General features: G+C 51.8%; 1 protein-coding gene across 3 annotated transcripts in view; it reads right to left on the bottom strand.

Annotated features, from left to right (window-relative positions):
• The window catches only part of EXOC3L2 (exocyst complex component 3 like 2), a 399,789-nt gene that overhangs the window by 210,959 nt on the left and 165,225 nt on the right, over window positions 1–23,605 (bottom strand). For 2 of the 3 annotated variants that reach the window (XM_063938455.1, XM_063938457.1), the window contains exon 1: window positions 3,829–3,899. The exons of the other annotated variant lie outside the window; for it this stretch is intronic. The gene's annotated coding sequence lies outside the window, so the exon portion shown is untranslated. Of the gene's footprint in view, window positions 1–3,828; window positions 3,900–23,605 lie in introns of those variants that run through there. 3 annotated transcript variants of the gene reach the window in all.

Here is a 23,605-nt window from a genome sequence, read left to right as displayed (position 1 = left end):
GTGGTGACGGGAGAGCGTACAGCAGGACCCCGCGCAGGTGGTGACGGGAGAGCGTACAGCAGGACCCCGCACAGGTGGTGACGGGAGAGCGTACAGCAGGACCCCGCGCAGGTGGTGATGGGAGAGCGTACAGCAGGACCCCGCGCAGGTGGTGACGGGAGAGCGTACAGCAGGACCCCGCGCAGGTGATGACGGGAGAGCGTACAGCAGGACCCCACGCAGGTGGTGACGGGAGAGCGTACAGCAGGACCCCGCGCAGGTGGTGACGGGAGAGCGTACAGCAGGACCCCGCGCAGGTGATGACGGGAGAGCGTACAGCAGGACCCCGCGCAGGTGATGACGGGAGAGCGTACAGCAGGACCCCGCACAGGTGGTGATGGGAGAGCGTACAGCAGGACCCCACGCAGGTGGTGACGGGAGAGCGTACAGCAGGACCCCGCGCAGGTGGTGACGGGAGAGCGTACAGCAGGACCCCGCGCAGGTGGTGATGGGAGAGCGTACAGCAGGACCCCGCGCAGGTGGTGACGGGAGAGCGTACAGCAGGACCCCGCGCAGGTGGTGACGGGAGAGCGTACAGCAGGACCCCGCGCAGGTGGTGATGGGAGAGCGTACAGCAGGACCCCGCGCAGGTGGTGACGGGAGAGCGTACAGCAGGACCTCGCGCAGGTGGTGACGGGAGAGCGTACAGCAGGACCCCGCGCAGGTGGTGACGGGAGAGCGTACAGCAGGACCCCGCGCAGGTGGTGACGGGAGAGCGTACAGCAGGACCCCGCGCAGGTGGTGACGGGAGAGCGTACAGCAGGACCCCGCACAGGTGGTGACGGGAGAGCGTACAGCAGGACCCCGCACAGGTGGTGACGGGAGAGCGTACAGCAGGACCCCGCGCAGGTGGTGATGGGAGAGCGTACAGCAGGACCCCGCACAGGTGGTGACGGGAGAGCGTACAGCAGGACCCCGCACAGGTGGTGACGGGAGAGCGTACAGCAGGACCCCGCGCAGGTGATGACGGGAGAGCGTACAGCAGGACCCCACGCAGGTGGTGACGGGAGAGCGTACAGCAGGACCCCGCGCAGGTGGGGACGGGAGAGCGTACAGCAGGACCCCGCGCAGGTGGTGACGGAAGAGCGTACAGCAGGACCCCACGCAGGTGGTGACGGGAGAGCGTACAGCAGGACCCCGCGCAGGTGGTGACGGGAGAGCGTACAGCAGGACTCCGCGCAGGTGGTGACGGGAGAGCGTACAGCAGGACCCCGCGCAGGTGGTGACGGGAGAGCGTACAGCAGGACTCCGCGCAGGTGGTGACGGGAGAGCGTACAGCAGGACCCCGCGCAGGTGGTGACGGGAGAGCGTACAGCAGGACCCCACGCAGGTGGTGACGGGAGAGCGTACAGCAGGACCCCGCGCAGGTGGTGACGGGAGAGCGTACAGCAGGACCCCGCGCAGGTGGTGATGGGAGAGCGTACAGCAGGACTCCGCGCAGGTGGTGACGGGAGAGCGTACAGCAGGACCCCGCGCAGGTGGGGACGGGAGAGCGTACAGCAGGACCCCGCGCAGGTGGGAACGGGAGAGCGTACAGCAGGACCCCGCGCAGGTGGTGGTGACGGGAGAGCGTACAGCAGGACCCCGCGCAGGTGGTGATGGGAGAGCGTACAGCAGGACCCCGCACAGGTGGTGATAGGAGAGCGTACAGCAGGACCCCGCGCAGGTGGTGGTGACGGGAGAGCGTACAGCAGGACCCCGCGCAGGTGGTGGTGACGGGAGAGCGTACAGCAGGACCCCGCGCAGGTGGTGGTGACGGGAGAGCGTACAGCAGGACCCCGCGCAGGTGGTGGTGACGGGAGAGCGTACAGCAGGACCCCGCGCAGGTGGGGACGGGAGATCGTACAGCAGGACCTCGCGCAGGTGGTGATGGGAGAGCGTACAGCAGGACCCCGCACAAGTGGTGATGGGAGAGCGTACAGCAGGACCCCGCGCAGGTGGTGATGGGAGAGCGTACAGCAGGACCCCGCGCAGGTGGTGATGGGAGAGCGTACAGCAGGACCCCGCACAAGTGGTGATGGGAGAGCGTACAGCAGGACCCCGCGCAGGTGGTGATGGGAGAGCGTACAGCAGGACCCCGCACAGGTGGTGATGGGAGAGCGTACAGCAGGACCCCGCGCAGGTGGTGGTGACGGGAGAGCGTACAGCAGGACCCCGCACAGGTGGTGATGGGAGAGCGTACAGCAGGACCCCGCGCAGGTGGTGATGGGAGAGCGTACAGCAGGACCCCGCGCAGGTGGTGACGGGAGAGCGTACAGCAGGACCCCGCGCAGGTGGTGATGGGAGAGCGTACAGCAGGACCCCGCGCAGGTGGTGATGGGAGAGCGTACAGCAGGACCCCGCGCAGGTGGTGACGGGAGAGCGTACAGCAGGACCCCGCGCAGGTGGTGATGGGAGAGCGTACAGCAGGACCCCGCACAAGTGGTGATGGGAGAGCGTACAGCAGGACCCCGCACAAGTGGTGATCTACAGGAGGCTTCCAGGAACAGGACACAGCCTTAACCTGTGACCACACATTCTAAGCCTTCACTAGAGACCCCATAACCTGTCTCTCTAGATGCTGAGGCACTATAGCACCCAGAATGCCCTGTAGATGGTGGGACATCGGCGACTCACATCTAACACCGAGTTCCCTACATGGCAGCCGTCTCCTCTCTGTGTCACTGACCAGAACCGGGAAAACGCTCGCTATTATGGGGATACAGACACATAATAACGCCACTCATAGCTAGTAACACGTCAGTGTGATACAACAACGTTGTGTAATGTGTGATCTGCACGCCAGGGCCCAGAAGATGCAGGAAGAAACGTGAAGCAAAAGGATATATATATATGGGGGGCAATCAGGAGATCGCCTGTCGGGGTCCCGGCGGTCACAATGCCGACGCCGGAATACACAGGCTTTTTTCACTACGGGTGTCCATGACTCCCATAGAGGGAGAATAGATCCTGTGGCGAGTGCAGCGAGAAACCGTGCCCACTGCAAGCGCAGTATGCCCACAAGGGGCTTTCTAGCGCTCGCCCCGCAACCGGCATACTGGTGGCCAGGATCTTACTGTTAGGATCATGACAGCCGGGATCCCGGCCATCGGTAAATAGTATGTATCCCATATATATATATATATATATATATATATATATACACACACACAGGTTGAGTATCCCATATCCAAATATTCGAAATATGGAATATTCCGAAATACGGACATTTTTGAGTGAGATAGTGAAACCTTTGTTTTCTGATGGCTCAATGTACACAAACTTTGTTTGATACACAAAGTTATAAAAAATATTGTATTAAATGACCTTCAGGCTGTGTATATAAGGTGTATATGTAACATAAATGTATTCTGTGCTTAGATTTAGGTCCCATCACCATGATATATCATTATAGTATGCAATTATTCCAAAATACGGAAAAATCCCATATCCAAAATACCTCTGGTCCCAAGCATTTTGGATAAGGGATACTCTGCCTGTATATATATATATAGCCTCAGATATGGAAAGCAGCAGTCCAGGTCCCCAAGTTGTGACTGCGACACTGGAAAGTTTATTAGCATCACATGAGGTATACAGCAGCCGGCTCCCAGTCATTATAGCATAGTGCATTATACATATAATTCTAGGACAGGGCACAGCGATGTAGCAGAGGAATGTTACACACTCTCAGTATACATATCACATACACACAATAATACAATACCCCTAGCAGCGACAGAAAGGAACATTATATCTTACAAATAGCAATACGCACATAACGCACATAGAGACACCCCCGGCTCTTACCCCGCTGACACCAGACCACCGTCGCCCTGATCTTACAGCATCTCTCTGCTATTCCTGCGCGTGTGTTGAAGTGTGCAGAATATAAATGGAGACAGGAAACTTCCCTTCCCATCCCATCCCATTCCTGTCACCTCTTTCCCCTCCCCATCTACAGGAAACCTTGGCCAGTCTTAAGGAAATGCCAAGGTCTCTTGACCTGGTGGCAGCCATCTTTAAATATACCACTGAGGAAATGAGAGAGATGAGAAGGCACGAAAAACACACTGGAAATAAACACACAAGTGTTCTGTTTTTTCCTTAGAGAGAAGGGAACATAAAGTTTCAGCTCATGCAGAGATTTACTTGCCCAAGCAACTGTATTCATAATCCTCAATGCAGCGGTTCCCAAACTTGTCTGGGTCATGGCGCCGTACAGTATCCGAGTTGTTATCACGGTGACGTAGAGTATCCGAGTTGTTATAATGGCGCCGTAGAGTATCCGAGTTGTTATCACAGTGACGTAGAGTATCCGAGTTGTTATCACAGCGACGTAGAGTATCCGAGTTGTTATCACAGCGACGTAGAGTATCTGAGTTGTTATAATGGTGACGTAGAGTATCCGAGTTGTTATCACGGTGACGTAGAGTATCCGAGTTGTTATCACAGCGACGTAGAGTATCTGAGTTGTTATCACGGTGACGTAGAGTATCCGAGTTGTTATCACAGCGACGTAGAGTATCTGAGTTGTTATCACGGCGCCGTAGAGTATCCGAGTTGTTATCACGGTGACGTAGAGTATCTGAGTTGTTATCACGGTGATGTAGAGTATCCGAGTTGTTATCACAGCGACGTAGAGTATCTGAGTTGTTATCACGGCGACGTAGAGTATCTGAGTTGTTATCACGGCGCCGTAGAGTATCCGAGTTGTTATCACGGTGACGTAGAGTATCTGAGTTGTTATCACGGCGCCGTAGAGTATCCGAGTTGTTATCACGGTGACGTAGAGTATCTGAGTTGTTATCACGGCGCCGTAGAGTATCCGAGTTGTTATAATGGTGACGTAGAGTATCCGAGTTTGTTATAATGGTGACGTAGAGTATCTGAGTTGTTATCACGGCGCCATAGAGTATCTGAGTTGTTATCACGGCACCGTAGAGTATCCGAGTTGTTATCACGGTGACGTAGAGTATCTGAGTTGTTATCACGGTGACGTAGAGTATCTGAGTTGTTATCACGGTGACGTAGAGTATCCGAGTTGTTATCACAGCGACGTAGAGTATCCGAGTTTGTTATAATGGTGACGTAGAGTATCCGAGTTGTTATCACGGCGCCGTAGAGTATCTGAGTTGTTATCACGGCGACGTAGAGTATCCGAGTTGTTATCACGGTAACGTAGAGTATCCGAGTTGTTATCACGGTAACGTAGAGTATCCGAGTTGTTATCACGGTAACGTAGAGTATCCGAGTTGTTATCACGGTAACGTAGAGTATCCGAGTTGTTATCACGGTAACGTAGAGTATCCGAGATGTTATCACGGTAACGTAGAGTATCCGAGATGTTATCACGGTAACGTAGAGTATCCGAGTTGTTATCACGGTAACGTAGAGTATCCGAGTTGTTATCACAGCGACTTAGATTATCCGAGTTGTTATCACGGTGACGTAGGGAATCCAAGTTGTTATAATGGTGACGTAGAGTATCCGAGTTGTTATCACGTGACATAGAGTATCAGAGTTGTCATAATGGTGACGTAGAGTATCCGAGTTGTTATAATGGCGACGTAGAGTATCCGAGTTGTTATCACAGTGACGTAGAGTATCCGAGTTGTTATCACGTGACGTAGAGTATCCGAGTTGTTATAATGGTGACGTAGAGTATCCGAGTTGTTATCACGTGACGTAGAGTATCTGAGTTGTCATAATGGTGACGTAGAGTATCCGAGTTGTTATAATGGCGACGTAGAGTATCCGAGTTGTTATCACAGTGACGTAGAGTATCCGAGTTGTTATCACGTGACGTAGAGTATCCGAGTTGTTATAATGGTGACGTAGAGTATCCGAGTTGTTATCACAGTGACGTAGAGTATCCGAGTTGTTATCACGTGACGTAGAGTATCCGAGTTGTTATAATGGTGACGTAGAGTATCCGAGTTGTTATCACGTGACGTAGAGTATCAGAGTTGTTATAATGGTGACGTAGAGTATCCGAGTTGTTATAATGGCGACGTAGAGTATCCGAGTTGTTATCACGGCGACAGAGTATCTGAGTTATCACGGCGCCATAGAGTATCTGAGTTGTTATCACGGCGACGTAGAGTATCCGAGTTATCACGGTAGCGTAGAGTATCCGAGTTGTTATCACGGGAACGTAGAGTATCCGAGTTGTTATCACGGTAACGTAGAGTATCCGAGTTGTTATCACGGTAACGTAGAGTATCCGAGTTATCACGGTAACGTAGAGTATCCGAGTTGTTATCACGGTAACGTAGAGTATCCGAGTTGTTATCACAGCGACATAGAGTATCCGAGTTGTTATCACGGTGACGTAGGGAATCCAAGTTGTTATAATGGTGACGTAGAGTATCCGAGTTGTTATCACGTGACGTAGAGTATCCGAGTTGTTATAATGGTGACGTAGAGTATCCGAGTTGTTATCACGTGACGTAGAGTATCAGAGTTGTTATAATGGTGACGTAGAGTATCCGAGTTGTTATAATGGCGACGTAGAGTATCCGAGTTGTTATCACGGCGATGTAGAGTATCTGAGTTGTTATCACGGTGATGTAGAGTATCTGAGTTGTTATCACGGTGACGTAGAGTATCCGAGTTGTTATCACGGTGATGTAGAGTATCTGAGTTGTTATCACGGTGATGTAGAGTATCTGAGTTGTTATCACAGTAACGTAGAGTATCCGAGTTGTTATCACGGTGACGTAGAGTATCCGAGTTGTTATCACGGTGATGTAGAGTATCTGAGTTGTTATCACGGTGACGTAGAGTATCCGAGTTGTTATCACGGCGACGTAGAGTATCTGAGTTGTTATCACGGCGACGTAGAGTATCCGAGTTGTTATCACGGCGACGTAGAGTATCCGAGTTGTTATCACGGTGACGTATAGTATCCGAGTTGTTATCACAGCACCGTAGAGTATCCGAGTTGTTATCACGGTGACGTAGAGTATCTGAGTTGTTATCACAGCACCGTAGAGTATCCGAGTTGTTATCACGGTGACGTAGAGTATCCGAGTTGTTATCACGGTGACGTAGAGTATCCGAGTTGTTATCACGGTGACGTAGAGTATCCGAGTTGTTATCACGGTGACGTAGAGTATCCGAGTTGTTATCATGGCGACGTAGAGTATCAGAGTTGTTATCACGGTGACGTAGAGTATCCGAGTTGTTATCACGGTGACGTAGAGTATCCGAGTTGTTATCACGGTGACGTAGAGTATCCGAGTTGTTATCACGGTGACGTAGAGTATCAGAGTTGTTATCACGGTGACGTAGAGTATCCGAGTTGTTATCACGGTGACGTAGAGTATCCGAGTTGTTATCACGGTGACGTAGAGTATCCGAGTTGTTATCACGGTGACGTAGAGTATCCGAGTTGTTATCACAGTGACGTAGAGTATCCGAGTTGTTATCACGGTGACGTAGAGTATCCGAGTTGTTATCACGGTGACGTAGAGTATCAGAGTTGTTATCACGGTGACGTAGAGTATCCGAGTTGTTATCACAGTGACGTAGAGTATCCGAGTTGTTATCACGGTGACGTAGAGTATCCGAGTTGTTATCATGGCGACGTAGAGTATCCGAGTTGTTATCACGGTGACATAGAGTATCCGAGTTGTTATCACGGCGACGTAGAGTATCCGAGTTGTGTGACTGCTGATATATGGTGCTAGGCACGCCACTCCAGTGTTGCACCCCCTTATAAAATGTTCTGCGCACGCCGATGTTGGACAACACTTCTAATCTACAATATCACGTAATATTTTTTAAATTAAACTGTTTTTACAGTCTTCTGACATCAACGCCTGCAAAGACCGTATTGATGAAAACCTGCCGCCAGGCTGAAAACACCGGAAAACGCCAACACAGCGCTTATAACTAGCTTATTATATTGTGTCTCCGTGGAACTCATCATCATTGTAAGTATTGTCTGTTCTACAGCCCATCACAATTCCTCCCAATAGGGCTCTCTAAGGTAATTCTGATCGCTAGAGTGCGTTTTCTGCATCGCTGTGTTCAGGTAGTCGCTGCCTACAGGGGGAGGGTATTAGCTGTGTGCAGGGGAGGAGTCATGCGGTGAGGTCAGTGGCTGGTGAGGCACTACAGCCATAATGTCCGCAGAATCCTGCCGATGACCCCTACCACCACCAATGGCTTACAAACTCGCCCACCATCAACTGACCCAGCCCTCCGCCACTAATTTCTATCTCAGTATGATGCCGCCAATGCCCGCTGCCTGTCTGCTCATCATACTTGTGATATATTGTACATTTTTATAGAAAAAAAAATAAAAAATAGTGTTTGGGAAGGGAGTGGGAGGAGAACATAAATGCAATTCTGTTGTCCAGGGCTTCCATTAACTTAATGGAGAAGGGTCTGAATGGGTTAAGAAAAAAAATGCGTGGGGTCCCCCCTCCTAAGTATAACCAGCCTCGGGGTCTTTGAGCCGGTCCTGGTTGTTTAAATACTGGGGGGAAAAATTGGACAGGGGTTCCCCGTATTTAGACAATCAGCACCGGGCTCTTAGTCCGGTCCTGGTTCCAAAAACATGGGGGACAAAAGACATAGGGGTCCCCCGTATTTTTAAAACCAGCACTGGGCTCCACTAGCCAGGGACATAATGCCACAGCCGGGAGACACATTTATGTAGGTCCCTGCGGCCGTGGCATTACCCCCCCAACTAATCACCGCTAGCCGGGGTTCCCTGGAGGAGTGGGGACCCCTTAAATCAAGGGGTCCCCCCCCTCCAGGCACCCAAGGGCCAGGGGTGAAGCCCAAGGCTGTCCCCAGCACCCCTGGGCGGTGGATGGGAGGCTGATAGTCATGTGTGTAAAGAAAAGAATATTGTTTTTTGTTGTGGAACTACAAGGCCCAGCAAGCCTCCCCTGCTTGCTGATACTTGGAGAACCTCAAGTACCAGCATGCGGGGAAATAACGAGCCCGCTGGTACCTGTAGTTCTACAACAACAAAACACACTGTGAAAGTAAAAATTTATTAAAACACACTTACACACTCACACATACTTACCTACATCCCACGCCGGTCACATCCACTTGTCCAGTAGAATCCAATAGGGGTACCTGTAACAATGAACATCATACTGACATATGATCCACAGGAGGGGGAAGGAGAGAGAGAGAGAGAGAGAGAGAGAGACAGAGACAGACACGTGAACTAACCTGCCGCTGCTGGAGCCTGCAGAGGAGGACAGCCGCACATACTGCACGGCCACCGCTGCTGGCTGTCAGGTGATCGGGAGCCGGGAGGACGGAGGACGGAGGACGGGGGGTGTAGAGCCGCAGACACACTGCCCACCGCTACTCCCGGCTATCATCAACGCCGGGACAGAATATGTGTCATAAGTATCTTCTTATCACAGGGGAGGCACTGCCTCCTACCTCCCCTGCCTCCCCTGCCTGCACGTCCCTGGAAGGAGCGCAGTCTCTGCTCTGCCCAGGACTTACTCTTCCAGTGCGATGATCGGGGCCGAAGCTGACCTCAGAATCCCTCCCTCCAAATACCTGATCCCTCCTGCGTTTTCCCGGACACGCCTCTAAAACGGTCAGTTGCCACCCACAAACGCCCTCTTCCAGTCAGTCAGTCTGTGTGATTGTTTTTTTCACACCATCCTGTCACACCTTCCTGTCGCTGCCTGGCGCTCCCCATCGCTGCGGTTCGTCTCGCCTGCACAGTGCGGTGCATACGCATGCGCGGTTCAGACCTGATTGCCCGCTGTGTGAAAACGCAGCCTAGCGATCAGGTTTGAATTGCCCCCGTATGTCATATCTGTATTCTGATCGTCATGTAGTAGGATACAAGTGTTATACTTATACTTGTCCTGTACACTAGATGGCAGTTGTACGTCACAGCACATAATGGGGCTGCTTCTGAAACAGAGACGGCTGCTTCTAATGCCGCAGTCACATCTGCGTCTTGGGGGTGGCGTGGTGGTGTCAGGGCGGACCTAACAGGGGTGGTCAGGGACCATTTTAGGGGTGGCTACGTGACGTCACATGCAGCCACTCCGATTTAAATGACGGACGACCGCCTGCTGCGGGCCAACCTTAGTTCCGATGCTTCCACAATCTAACTACAGACACATCGGGAGGCGACCTCACACAGGCTGGGCGGCCCTCAGCCATCTGCATTTATCTCTGAATAAGGCCCAAAGACCCCTATTACCTGTTATTCATAATACACTATACACAGCGTGCCCAGCACTGCCCCTATACACATCGTGCCCATACACACAGTGCCCATCACTGCCCATACACACACCGTGACCATCACTGCCCATACACATCGTGCCCATACACACACAGTGACAATCACTACCCCTATACACACAGTGCCCATCACTGCCCATACACACACAGTGACCATCACTGCCCATACACACCGTGCCCATACACACACAGTGCCCATCACTGCCCATACACACCGTGCCCAGCACTACCCCTATACACATCGTGCCCATACACCAAGTGCCCATCACTGCCCATACACACACCGTGCCCTGCACTGCCCCTATACACACCATGCCCTGCACTGCCCCTATACACATCGTGCCCATACACACACAGTGCCCATCACTGCCCATACACACCGTACCCAGCATTGCCCCTATACACACCGTGCCCTGCACTGCCCCTATACACACCGTGCCCTGCACTGCCCCTATACACACCATGCCCAGCACTGCCCCTATACACATCGTGACCATACACACACCGTGCCCTGCACTGCCCCTATACACATCGTGCCCATACACACAGTGGCCATCACTGCCCATACACACACCGTGCCCTGCACTGCCCCTATACACACCGTGCCCTGCACTGCCCCTATACACACCATGCCCTGCACTGCCCCTATACACATCGTGCCCATACACACACAGTGCCCATCACTGCCCATACACACCGTACCCAGCATTGCCCCTATACACACCGTGCCCTGCACTGCCCCTATACACACCGTGCCCTGCACTGCCCCTATACACACCATGCCCAGCACTGCCCCTATACACATCGTGCCCATACACACACCGTGCCCTGCACTGCCCCTATACACACCATGCCCAGCACTGCCCCTATACACACCATGCCCAGCACTGCCCCTATACACATCGTGCCCATACACACACAGTGCCCATCACTGCCCATACACACCGTACCCAGTATTGCCCCTGTACACACCGTGCCCTGCACTGCCCCTATACACACCGTGCCCTGCACTGCCCCTATACACACCATGCCCAGCACTGCCCCTATACACATCGTGCACATACACACACCGTGCCCTGCACTGCCCCTATACACACCATGCCCAGCACTGCCCCTATACACACCATGCCCAGCACTGCCCCTATACACATCGTGCCCATACACACCGTACCCAGCATTGCCCCTATACACACAGTGCCCATCACTGCCCCTATACACATCGTGCCCATACACACACAGTGCCCATCACTGCCCATACACACACCGTGCCCTGCACTGCCCCTATACACACCGTGCCCTGCCCCTATACACACCGCGCCCTGCACTGCCCCTATACACACGTGCCGTGCACTGCCTCTATACACACAGTGCCCATCACTGCACATACACACACAGTGCCCTTCACTGCCCATACACACCATGCCCAGCACTACCCCTATACACATCGTGCCCATACACACACAGTGCCCATCACTGCCCATACACACCGTGCCCTGCCCCTATACACACCGCGCCCTGCACTGCCCCTATACACACGTGCCGTGCACTGCCCCTATACACACCGTGCCCTGCACTGCCCCTATGCACACCATGCCCATTACTGCCCATACACACACACCGTGCCCAGCACTGCCCATACACACACAGTGCCCATCACTGCCCATACACACACCGTGCCCTGCACTGCCCCTATACACATCGTGACCTGCACTGCCCCTATACACACCATGCCCAGCACTGCCCCTATACACATCGTGCCCATACACACACAGTGCCCATCACTGCCCATACACACCGTACCCAGCATTGCCCCTATACACACAGTGCCCATCACTGCCCCTATACACATCGTGCCCATACACATACAGTGCCCACCACTGCCCCTATACCTACTGTGCCCAGCACTGCCCCTATACACATCATGCCCATACACACAGTGTCCATCACTGCCCATACACACAACATGCCCAGAACTGCCCCTATACCCACAGTGCCCATCACTGCCCATACACACACCGTGCCCATCTCTGCCCCTATACACATCGTGCCCATACACACACAGTGCCCATCACTGCCCATACACACACTGTGCCCATCACTTCCATACACACACCGAGCCCATCATTGCCCATACTCACAGTGCCCAGCACTGCCCCTATACACATTGTGCCCGTACACACACAGTGCCCATCACTGCCCATACACACACTGTGCCCAGCACTACCCCTATACACACAGCACCCATCACTGCCCATACACACTGTGCCCATCACTACCCGTACACACACTGTGCCAAGCACTGCCCCTATAGACACATCGCCCATCACTGCCCATACACACAGTGCCCATCACTGCCCCTATACACATTGTGCCCATACACACAGTGCCCATCACTGCCCCTATACCTACTGTGCCCAGCACTGCCCCTATATACATAGTGCCCATACACACAAAGTGCCCATCACTGCCCATAAACACACCGTGCCCAGCACTGCCCCAATACACACAGTGCCCATCACTGCCCCTATACACATCGTGCCCATACACACACAGTGCCTATCACTGCCCATACACACACCATGCCCAGCACTGCCCCTATGCACACAGGGCCCATCACTGCCCACACACACCGTGCCCTTCACTGCCCCTATACATCTGTGCCCATCACTGCCCATTCACACACCGTGCCCATCACTGCCCATACTCACACAGTGCCCATCACTGCCCCTATACACATTGTGCCTGTACACACACAGTGCCCATCACTGCCCATACACACACCGTGCCCAGCACTGCCCCTATACACACAGCGCCCATTACTGGCCATACACACACAGTGCCCATCACTGCCCCTATACACACAGCGCCCATTACTGACCATACACACAGTGCCCATCACTGCGCATACACACACCGTGCCCTGCACTGCCCCTATACAAACAGTGCCCATCACTGCCCATACACACACACAGCGCCCATCACTGCCTCTATACACATTGTGCCCATACACACAATGTGCCCATCACTGCGCACACACACACACAGTGCCAATCACTGCTCCTATACACTCTGTGCCCATCACTGCCCATACACACACCGTGCCCATCACTGCTCATACTCACACAGTGCCCATCACTGCCCCTATACACATCGTGCTCGTACACACACAGTGCCCATCACTGCCCATACAAACACACTGTGCCCAGCACTACCCCTATACACACAGCACCCATCACTGCCCATACACACTGTGCCCATCACTGCCCGTACACACACTGTGCCAAGCACTGCCCCTATACACACAGCGCCCATCACTGCCCATACACACAGTGCCCATCACTGCCCCTATACACACTGTGCCCATACACACTGTGCCCATCACTGCCCATACACACACTGTGCTCAGCACTGCCCCTATCCACACAGCGTCCATCACTGCCCATACACACACAGTGCCCATAACTGCCCCTATACACATTGTGCCAATAATAGTTATTACCAATAATGTGGACATTATATCGGACATTACAGTTGGGGAGACTTTGGGAAACAGTGATCACTATATGATCACATTTGACATCAGTTTCAGGAAACATCACTACAAGGGATCAACCAAAACATTACACTTTAGAAAAGCCAACTTCAATAAGCTGAGACAGGCACTAACGAAATTGACTGGGAAGTTTAGTTTCATGGTAAGGACACATCGGAAATGTGGGATGCTCTAAAAGGTTTGCTAGACAGCAATATTCACAAATTCATTCCCATGAGTAGTAAACGCAGGAGTACTAAACACAAGCCAATGTGGCTTAATAAGGAGGTCAAAGTAGCAATGGCTAAAAAGAGGCGTGCTTTCAAAGCATTTAAATCTAATGGAAAGGAGGAGTCATTCCGGTTTTACAAGGAATGCATTAAAAAATGCAAAAAAGTAATAAGAGCAGCTAAAATTATAAATGAAAAGCAAATCACTATAGAGAGTAAAATCAATCCTTAAAAGAGATTTATGGTAAGAACTTACCTTTGTTAAAACTCTTTCTGTGAGGTACACTGGGTTCCACAGGGATAACATTGGGGTGTAGAGTTGGATCTTGATCCAAGGCACCAACAGGCTAAAAGCTTTGAATGTTCTCAAGATGCACAGCACCGCCTTCTCTATAACCCCGCCTCCGTTCACATGAGCTCAGTTTTGTTAACCAGTCCAATGCAGTAGCAGGTAAAAGAGAAGACAACCGTTAGTAGCCACATATACCAGTGGCTAATGCCATACAAACCCAAAGAAGCTAAGTGCATCAGGGTGGACAACCTGTGGAACCCAGTGTACCTCGCAGAAAGAGATATAATAAAGGTAAGTTCTTACCATAAATCTCCTTTTCTGCAACGGGGTACACTGGGCTCCACAGGGAAAACATCGTGGATGTCCTAAAGCAGTTCCTCATGGGAGGGGACGCACTGTAGCGGGCACAAGAACCCGGCGTCTAAAGGAGGTATCCTGGGAGGCGGAAGTATCGAAAGCATAGAACCTTATAAACGTGTTCACTGAGGACCACGTAGCCGTCTTGCACAATTGTTCAAGGGTCGCACCACGGCGGGCCGCCCAAGAAGGTCCAACAGACAGAGTAGAACGGCCTTTGATGGTAGCAGGAGCTGGAAGGCCAGCCTGTACATAAGCTTGTGCAATCACCATTCTAATCCATCTGGCCAAGGTCTGCTTATTAACAGGCCAGCCACGTTTGTGAAAAACAAAAAGAACAAAGAGAGAATCAGATCTCCTAAGCAAAGCTGTTCTCTTCACATACTATAAATACGGAGAGCCCGTACCACATCCAAAGACCGCTCTTTGGAGGATAAACCAGGAGAGGTAAAGGCCGGAACCACAATCTCTTGGTTAAGGTGGAAAGATGACACCACCTTAGGTAGATAACCAGGACGAATTCTTAGAAACGGTGAAAAATCAGAAAGGGTGACCTACAGGACAAGGCACCCAAGTCTAAAACCCGTCTAGCAGAGGCAATAGCCAGCAAAAACAAGACCTTAAGAGTAAGCCACTTAAGGTCCACAGACGCAAGAGGTTAAAACGGAGACTCTTGTAAAGGCGTCCAGAACAATCGACAAATCCCAAGGAGCCACAGGCGGGATATAGGGAGGTTGATTCCGTAAACAACCTGAGTGAATGTATGAACATCAGGCAGAGTCATAATCTTTCTCTGAAACCATACCGACAAGGCAGATATATGAACCTTAAGGGAGATCAGACAAAGGCCTAAGTCCAGGCCCTGTTGCAGGAACGACAAAAGTTTGGCCGTACTGAACTTGTATGCATCGTATTTGTTAGTTGCACACCAAGCAAAATAAGAATTCCAGACCCTATGATAAATCCGAGCAGAAGCCGGTTTACGGCCTTCAACATAAATTGAATGACCGCCTCAGCAAAACCTTTGGCCCTCAGTACTGAAGCTTCAAGAGCCACGCCGTCAAAGCCAGCTGGGCCAAATCCTGGTAGACACAAGGGCCCTGAACGAGGAGGTCTGGGCGCTGCGGAAGCAGAAGAGGACGCTCTATCGAGAGACCCTGCAGGTCTGAGAACCAATGCCGTCTGGGCCACGCTGAAGCGATGAGAAGTAGCATTCCTTCTTTTTGCTTGAACTTCCTTATCACCCTGGGCAGAAGGGACACCGGAGGGAACATGTATGGCAGCCGAAAGTTCCATGGAATTGCCAGCGCGTCCACGAACGCTGCTTGAGGATCCCTTGTCCTTGCTCCTAAAACTGGAACCTTGTGATTGTGTCGAGACGCCATCAGGTCCACATCTGGTAGGCCCCAATTGTCCACTAGAAGTTGAAAGACTTCTGGATGAAGGCTCCATTCTCCGGCGTGTACATCCCGACGTCTGAGAAAGTCTGCTTCCCAGTTGAGGACTCCCGGAATGAACACTGCCGATATGGCTGGCAGATGGCGTGCCGCCCAACGAAGGATTTTTGATACTTCCATCATTGCTATGTGGCTTCGAGTGCCGCCTTGATGATTTATGTACGCTACTATGGTGGCGTTGTCTGACTGTATTTGAACAGGCCTGTTCTGTACCAGAGGTAAGGCTAGACTCAACACATTGAACACTGCCCGCTATTCCAGTATGTTTATCGGGAGGAGAGATTCCTTCCTGGTCCGATGACCCTGAAGAGAGTGTTGCTCCAACACCGCGCCCCAACACCGCCGGCTGGCATCTGTCATCAGAAGGACCCAGTTGGAGATCCAGAAGGGACGACCCCTGCTCAGTTGCTGGTCCTGTAGCCACCAGTTCAGTGACAAGCGGACCTCCGGTGTCAAGGAGATCATGTGAGACCTGATCCGGTAAGGCAGGCCATCCCATTGGGAGAGTATCAACCCCTGCAGTGGGCGGGAAAGAAATTGAGCATACTCCACCATGTCGAAAGCCGACACCATGAGGCCCAGTACTTACATCGCCAAGTGTATCTACACACGTGGGCAAGAGAGGAAGCATCTTATCTTGTCCTAAAGTTTCAGGACTTTCTTTAGAGACAAAAACAACCGCTGGTTGTGGGTGTCCAATAGTTCTCCCAGGTGCACCATGCTCTGAGCAGGGACCAGGGAAGATTTCTTCCAGTTGATGAGCCACCCGTGGGCTTGCAGGAATTGGACCATCAGTTCCAGATGACGGAGGAGAACCTCTGGAGAGTTCACTAGGATCAACAAGTTGTCTAGATACGGCAGGATCCTGATACCCTGCTGGCGGAGTAGAGCCGTCATGACCGCCATGACCTTGGTGAAAATTCTTGGAGCCGTTGTCAGACCGAAAGGTAAGGCCTGGAATTGACAATGTAGGATGCCAATAGCAAACCGCAGGTACTGCTGATGTGACATGGCAATAGGTAAATGCAGGTAAGTATCCTGTATGTCCAGGGAGACCATATAGTCCTTGGGCTCCAAAGTATCCAGGAGAGATTGTACCACCAAGTGGAGTGATTTTTCATTTACCGGATCTGAAGGGATGTTTGTTGAGCAAAACTGGCGAGGGGGATGTTTCATGAAAGAGACTGCGTATCCGAGAGTGACGACTTCCCTTACCCAGGCATCCGAAGTGGTCTGTAACCACGCCTGAGCAAAGAGTAGAAGCCGGCCTCTCATCCCGGGATCCCCCAGAGGGAGGCCTGCCCCGTCATGCAGCAGGCTTGTCTGATTTGGCAGCAGGCTGACGGGCAGCCCAGGCACGTTTAGGTTTGAGCTTAGTGGATTTGGAAGTGCGAGCCTGTTTTTGGTACGCCTGACCCTTTGCTTTACCTGGAGGTCGAAAGGAATGAAAGGAAGTACTTAGCCTTCGGAGCCGAAGGAGAAGTACTAGGCAGACAGGCCGTCTTAGCTGATGCCAAGTCAGCCACAATCTTGTTGAGATCTTCCCCAAAAAGAATGTTTCCCTTAAAAAGGGATAACCTCCAAGGTCTTTTTAGAGTCCAGATCTACTGACCAAGACCGCAACCAGAGAAATTGGTGAGCCAGAACGGATGTGGTAGATGCCTTGGCCGCCAGGACATCTGCATCAGATGCCGCCTCCTGAATATAATGAGAGGCTGTAATAATGTATGAAAGACACTGTTTTGCATTATCAGGAAAATTAGACGGAGGTTCCGCTTCTACTTCCTGAACCCAGGCCTCTATCGCCTATGCACAGCTCCAGCAAAAGTGCAAATAGACTTTAAGCATCCCTCCATACGCTTATTCGTCGGTTCCTTCAGGGAGGTGACAGTAGTGACAGGCAGAGCAGAGGACACCACCAGACGTGCAACTTGCGAGTCCACCGGTGGCGGTGTTTCCCAATTTTTACTCAACTCTGCAGCGAGAGGATAACGAGCCAGCATCTTCTTAGACAAGGAAAACGTCTTTTCCGGATTTTCCCAGGATTCCTGATTAATATCAACCAGGTGGTAAAACTAATTTAGTAACCTTTTGACGTTTAAATTTCCATGGTTTCTTAGAGGAAGCTGGAGGCTCTTCATCATCGTCGATTTGAAGAATCAGCCTGATAGCCTCCAAGAAATCAGGAACATCCACTTGTGTCAGAGATTCCCCATCAGAAACATCTGCATCAGTGTCTGAAGGGTCAGTGTAAGCGCCATCTTCATCGGATGAAGTATCCGAAACGTGTGTGGATTGTAATGGCACATTTAGATGACCCCTTGGTCTTAGGCGGGCGAGGGTCAGGATTTTGCTTAGCCAGAGACTGATTTAATTGCTGTAACTAAGAGGACAGTGTATCTGCCCATGGCGGAGTAAGTGCAGGGACAATATGTGGCTGTAATGGCGCAGGAGGTCCCACAGGGGGCGCAAGTCTAGTTACTAGCGTAGTCAGTAACTGCAGGGACAATATGTGGCTGTAATGGCACAGGAGGACTCATAGGGGGCGCAAGTCTAGTTACCAGCGTAGTCAGTAACTGCAGGGACAATATGTGGCTGTAATGGCACAGGAGGACTCATAGGGGGCGCAAGTCTAGTTACTAGCGTAGTCAGTAACTGCAGGGACAATATGTGGCTGTAATGGCACAGGAGGACTCACAGGGGGCGCAAGTCTAGTTACTAGCGTAGTCAGTAACTGCAGGGACAATATGTGGCTGTAATGGCACAGGAGGACTCATAGGGGGCGCAAGTCTAGTTACTAGCGTAGTCAGTAACTGCAGGGACAATATGTGGCTGTAATGGCACAGGAGGACTCATAGGGGGCGCAAGTCTAGTTACCAGCGTAGTCAGTAACTGCAGGGACAATATGTGGCTGTAATGGCACAGGAGGACACATAGGGGGCGCAAGTCTAGTTACCAGCGTAGTCAGTAACTGCAGGGACAACATGTGGCTGTAATGGCACAGGAGGACTCATAGGGGGCGCAAGTCTAGTTACTAGCGTAGTCAGTAACTGCAGAGACAATGTGTGGCTGTAATGGCACAGGAGGACTCATAGGGGGCGCAAGTCTAGTTACTAGCGTAGTCAGTAACTGCAGGGACAATATGTGGCTGTAATGGCACAGGAGGACTCACAGGGGGCGCAAGTCTAGTTACTAGCGTAGTCAGTAACTGCAGGGACAATATGTGGCTGTAATGGCACAGGAGGACTCATAGGGGGCGCAAGTCTAGTTACTAGCGTAGTCAGTAACTGCAGGGACAATATGTGGCTGTAATGGCACAGGAGGACTCATAGGGGGCGCAAGTCTAGTTACTAGCGTAGTCAGTAACTGCAGGGACAATATGTGGCTGTAATGGCACAGGAGGACTCATAGGGGGTGCAAGTCTAGTTACCAGCGTAGTCAGTAACTGCAGGGACAATATGTGGCTGTAATGGCACAGGAGGACTCATAGGGGGCGCAAGTCTAGTTACTAGCGTAGTCAGTAACTGCAGGGACAATATGTGGCTGTAATGGCACAGGAGGACTCATAGGGGGCGCAAGTCTAGTTACTAGCGTAGTCAGTAACTGCAGGGACAATATGTGGCTGTAATGGCACAGGAGGACTCATAGGGGGTGCAAGTCTAGTTACTAGCGTAGTCAGTAACTGCAGGGACAATATGTGGCTGTAATGGCACAGGAGGACTCATAGGGGGCGCAAGTCTAGTTACTAGCGTAGTCAGTAACTGCAGGGACAATATGTGGCTGTAATGGCACAGGAGGACTCATAGGGGGCGCAAGTCTTGTTACTAGCGTAGTCAGTAACTGCAGGGACAATATGTGGCTGTAATGGCACAGGAGGACTCATAGGGGGCGCAAGTCTAGTTACTAGCGTAGTCAGTAACTGCAGGGACAATATGTGGCTGTAATGGCACAGGAGGACTCATAGGGGGCGCAAGTCTAGTTACTAGCGTAGTCAGTAACTGCAGGGACAATATGTGGCTGTAATGGCACAGGAGGACTCATAGGGGGCGCAAGTCTGGTTACTAGCGTAGTCAGTAACTGCAGGGACAATATGTAGCTGTAATGGCACAGGAGGACTCATAGGGGGCGCAAGTCTGGTTACTAGCGTAGTCAGTAACTGCAGGGACAATATGTGGCTGTAATGGCACAGGAGGACTCATAGGGGGTGCAAGTCTAGTTACCAGCGTAGTCAGTAACTGCAGGGACAATATGTGGCTGTAATGGCACAGGAGGACTCATAGGGGGTGCAAGTCTAGTTACTAGCGTAGTCAGTAACTGCAGGGACAATATGTGGCTGTAATGGCAGAGGAGGACTCATAGGGGTCGCAAGTCTAGTTACTAGCGTAGTCAGTAACTGCAGGGACAATATGTGGCTGTAATGGCACAGGAGGACTCATAGGGGGCGCAAGTCTAGTTACTAGCGTATTCAGTAACTGCAGGGACAATATGTGGCTGTAATGGCACAGGAGGACTCATAGGGGGCGCAAGTCTAGTTACTAGCGTAGTCAGTAACTGCAGGGACAATATGTGGCTGTAATGGCACAGGAGGTCCCACAGGGGGCGCAAGTCTAGTTACTAGCGTAGTCAGTAACTGCAGGGACAATATGTGGCTGTAATGGCACAGGAGGACTCATAGGGGGCGCAAGTCTAGTTACTAGCGTAGTCAGTAACTGCAGGGACAATATGTGGCTGTAATGGCACAGGAGGACTCATAGGGGGTGCAAGTCTAGTTACCAGCGTAGTCAGTAACTGCAGGGACAATATGTGGCTGTAATGGCACAGGAGGACTCATAGGGGGCGCAAGTCTAGTTACTAGCGTAGTCAGTAACTGCAGGGACAATATGTGGCTGTAATGGCACAGGAGGACTCATAGGGGGCGCAAGTCTAGTTACTAGCGTAGTCAGTAACTGCAGGGACAATATGTGGCTGTGATGGCACAGGAGGACTCATAGGGGGTGCAAGTCTAGTTACCAGCGTAGTCAGTAACTGCAGGGACAATATGTGGCTGTAATGGCACAGGAGGACTCATAGGGGGCGCAAGTCTAGTTACTAGCGTAGTCAGTAACTGCAGGGACCATATAAGGCTGTAATGGCACAGGAGGACTCATAGGGGGTGCAAGTCTAGTTACTAGCGTAGTCAGTAACTGCAGGGACAATATGTGGCTGTAATGGCACAGGAGGACTCATAGGGGGCGCAAGTCTTGTTACTAGCGTAGTCAGTAAGTGCAGGGACAATATGTGGCTGTAATGGCACAGGAGGACTCATAGGGGGCGCAAGTCTAGTTACTAGCGTAGTCAGTAAGTGCAGGGACAATATGTGGCTGTAATGGCACAGGAGGACTCATAGGGGGCGCAAGTCTAGTTACTAGCGTAGTCAGTAACTGCAGGGACAATATGTGGCTGTAATGGCACAGGAGGACTCATAGGGGGTGCAAGTCTAGTTACTAGCGTAGTCAGTAACTGCAGGGACAATATGTGGCTGTAATGGCACAGGAGGACTCATAGGGGGCGCAAGTCTAGTTCCCAGCGTAGTCAGTAACTGCAGGGACAATATGTGGCTGTAATGGCACAGGAGGACTCATAGGGGGCGCAAGTCTAGTTCCCAGCGTAGTCAGTAACTGCAGGGACAATATGTGGCTGTAATGGCACAGGAGGACTCATAGGGGGCGCAAGTCTAGTTACTAGCGTAGTCAGTAACTGCAGGGACAATATGTGGCTGTGATGGCACAGGAGGACTCATAGGGGGCGCAAGTCTAGTTACTAGCGTAGTCAGTAACTGCAGGGACAATATGTGGCTGTGATGGCACAGGAGGACTCATAGGGGGCGCAAGTCTAGTTACTAGCGTAGTCAGTAACTGCAGGGACAATATGTGGCTGTAATGGCACAGGAGGACTCATAGGGGGTGCAAGTCTAGTTACTAGCGTAGTCAGTAACTGCAGGGACAATATGTGGCTGTAATGGCACAGGAGGACTCATAGGGGGCGCAAGTCTAGTTACCAGCGTAGTCAGTAACTGCAGGGACAATATGTGGCTGTAATGGCACAGGAGGACTCATAGGGGGCGCAAGTCTAGTTACCAGCGTAGTCAGTAACTGCAGGGACAATATGTGGCTGTAATGGCACAGGAGGACTCATAGGGGGTGCAAGTCTAGTTACTAGCGTAGTCAGTAACTGCAGGGACAATATGTGGCTGTAATGGCACAGGAGGACTCATAGGGGGCGCAAGTCTAGTTCCCAGCGTAGTCAGTAACTGCAGGGACAATATGTGGCTGTAATGGCACAGGAGGACTCATAGGGGGCGCAAGTCTAGTTCCCAGCGTAGTCAGTAACTGCAGGGACAATATGTGGCTGTAATGGCACAGGAGGACTCATAGGGGGCGCAAGTCTAGTTACCAGCGTAGTCAGTAAGTGCAGGGACAATATGTGGCTGTAATGGCACAGGAGGACTCATAGGGGGTGCAAGTCTAGTTACCAGCGTAGTCAGTAACTGCAGGGACAATATGTGGCTGTAATGGCACAGGAGGACTCATAGGGGGCGCAAGTCTAGTTACCAGCGTAGTCAGTAACTGCAGGGACAATATGTGGCTGTAATGGCACAGGAGGACTCATAGGGGGTGCAAGTCTAGTTACTAGCGTAGTCAGTAACTGCAGGGACAATATGTGGCTGTAATGGCGCAGGAGGACTCATAGGGGGCGCAAGTCTAGTTACCAGCGTAGTCAGTAACTGCAGGGACAATATGTGGCTGTAATGGCACAGGAGGACTCATAGGGGGCGCAAGTCTAGTTACTAGCGTAGTCAGTAACTGCAGGGACAATATGTGGCTGTAATGGCACAGGAGGACTCATAGGGGGCGCAAGTCTAGTTACTAGCGTAGTCAGTAACTGCAGGGACAATATGTGGCTGTAATGGCGCAGGAGGACTCATAGGGGGCGCAAGTCTAGTTACTAGCGTAGTCAGTAAGTGCAGGGACAATATGTGGCTGTAATGGCGCAGGAGGACTCATAGGGGGCGCAAGTCTAGTTACCAGCGTAGTCAGTAACTGCAGGGACAATATGTGGCTGTAATGGCGCAGGAGGACTCATAGGGGGCGCAAGTCTAGTTACCAGCGTAGTCAGTAACTGCAGGGACAATATGTGGCTGTAATGGCACAGGAGGACTCATAGGGGGCGCAAGTCTAGTTACTAGCATAGTCAGTAACTGCAGGGACAATATGTGGCTGTAATGGCACAGGAGGACTCATAGGGGGCGCAAGTCTAGTTACTAGCGTAGTCAGTAACTGCAGGGACAATATGTGGCTGTAATGGCACAGGAGGACTCATAGGGGGCGCAAGTCTAGTTACTAGCGTAGTCAGTAACTGCAGGGACAATATGTGGCTGTAATGGCACAGGAGGACTCATAGGGGGCGCAAGTCTAGTTACTAGCGTAGTCAG

Source organism: Pseudophryne corroboree, chromosome 8, assembly GCF_028390025.1.
Source record: "Pseudophryne corroboree isolate aPseCor3 chromosome 8, aPseCor3.hap2, whole genome shotgun sequence".
Classification (NCBI taxonomy): domain Eukaryota; kingdom Metazoa; phylum Chordata; class Amphibia; order Anura; family Myobatrachidae; genus Pseudophryne; species Pseudophryne corroboree.
Note: the sequence above shows the minus strand (reverse complement) of the source record. Positions and strands in the feature narration are given on the sequence as shown.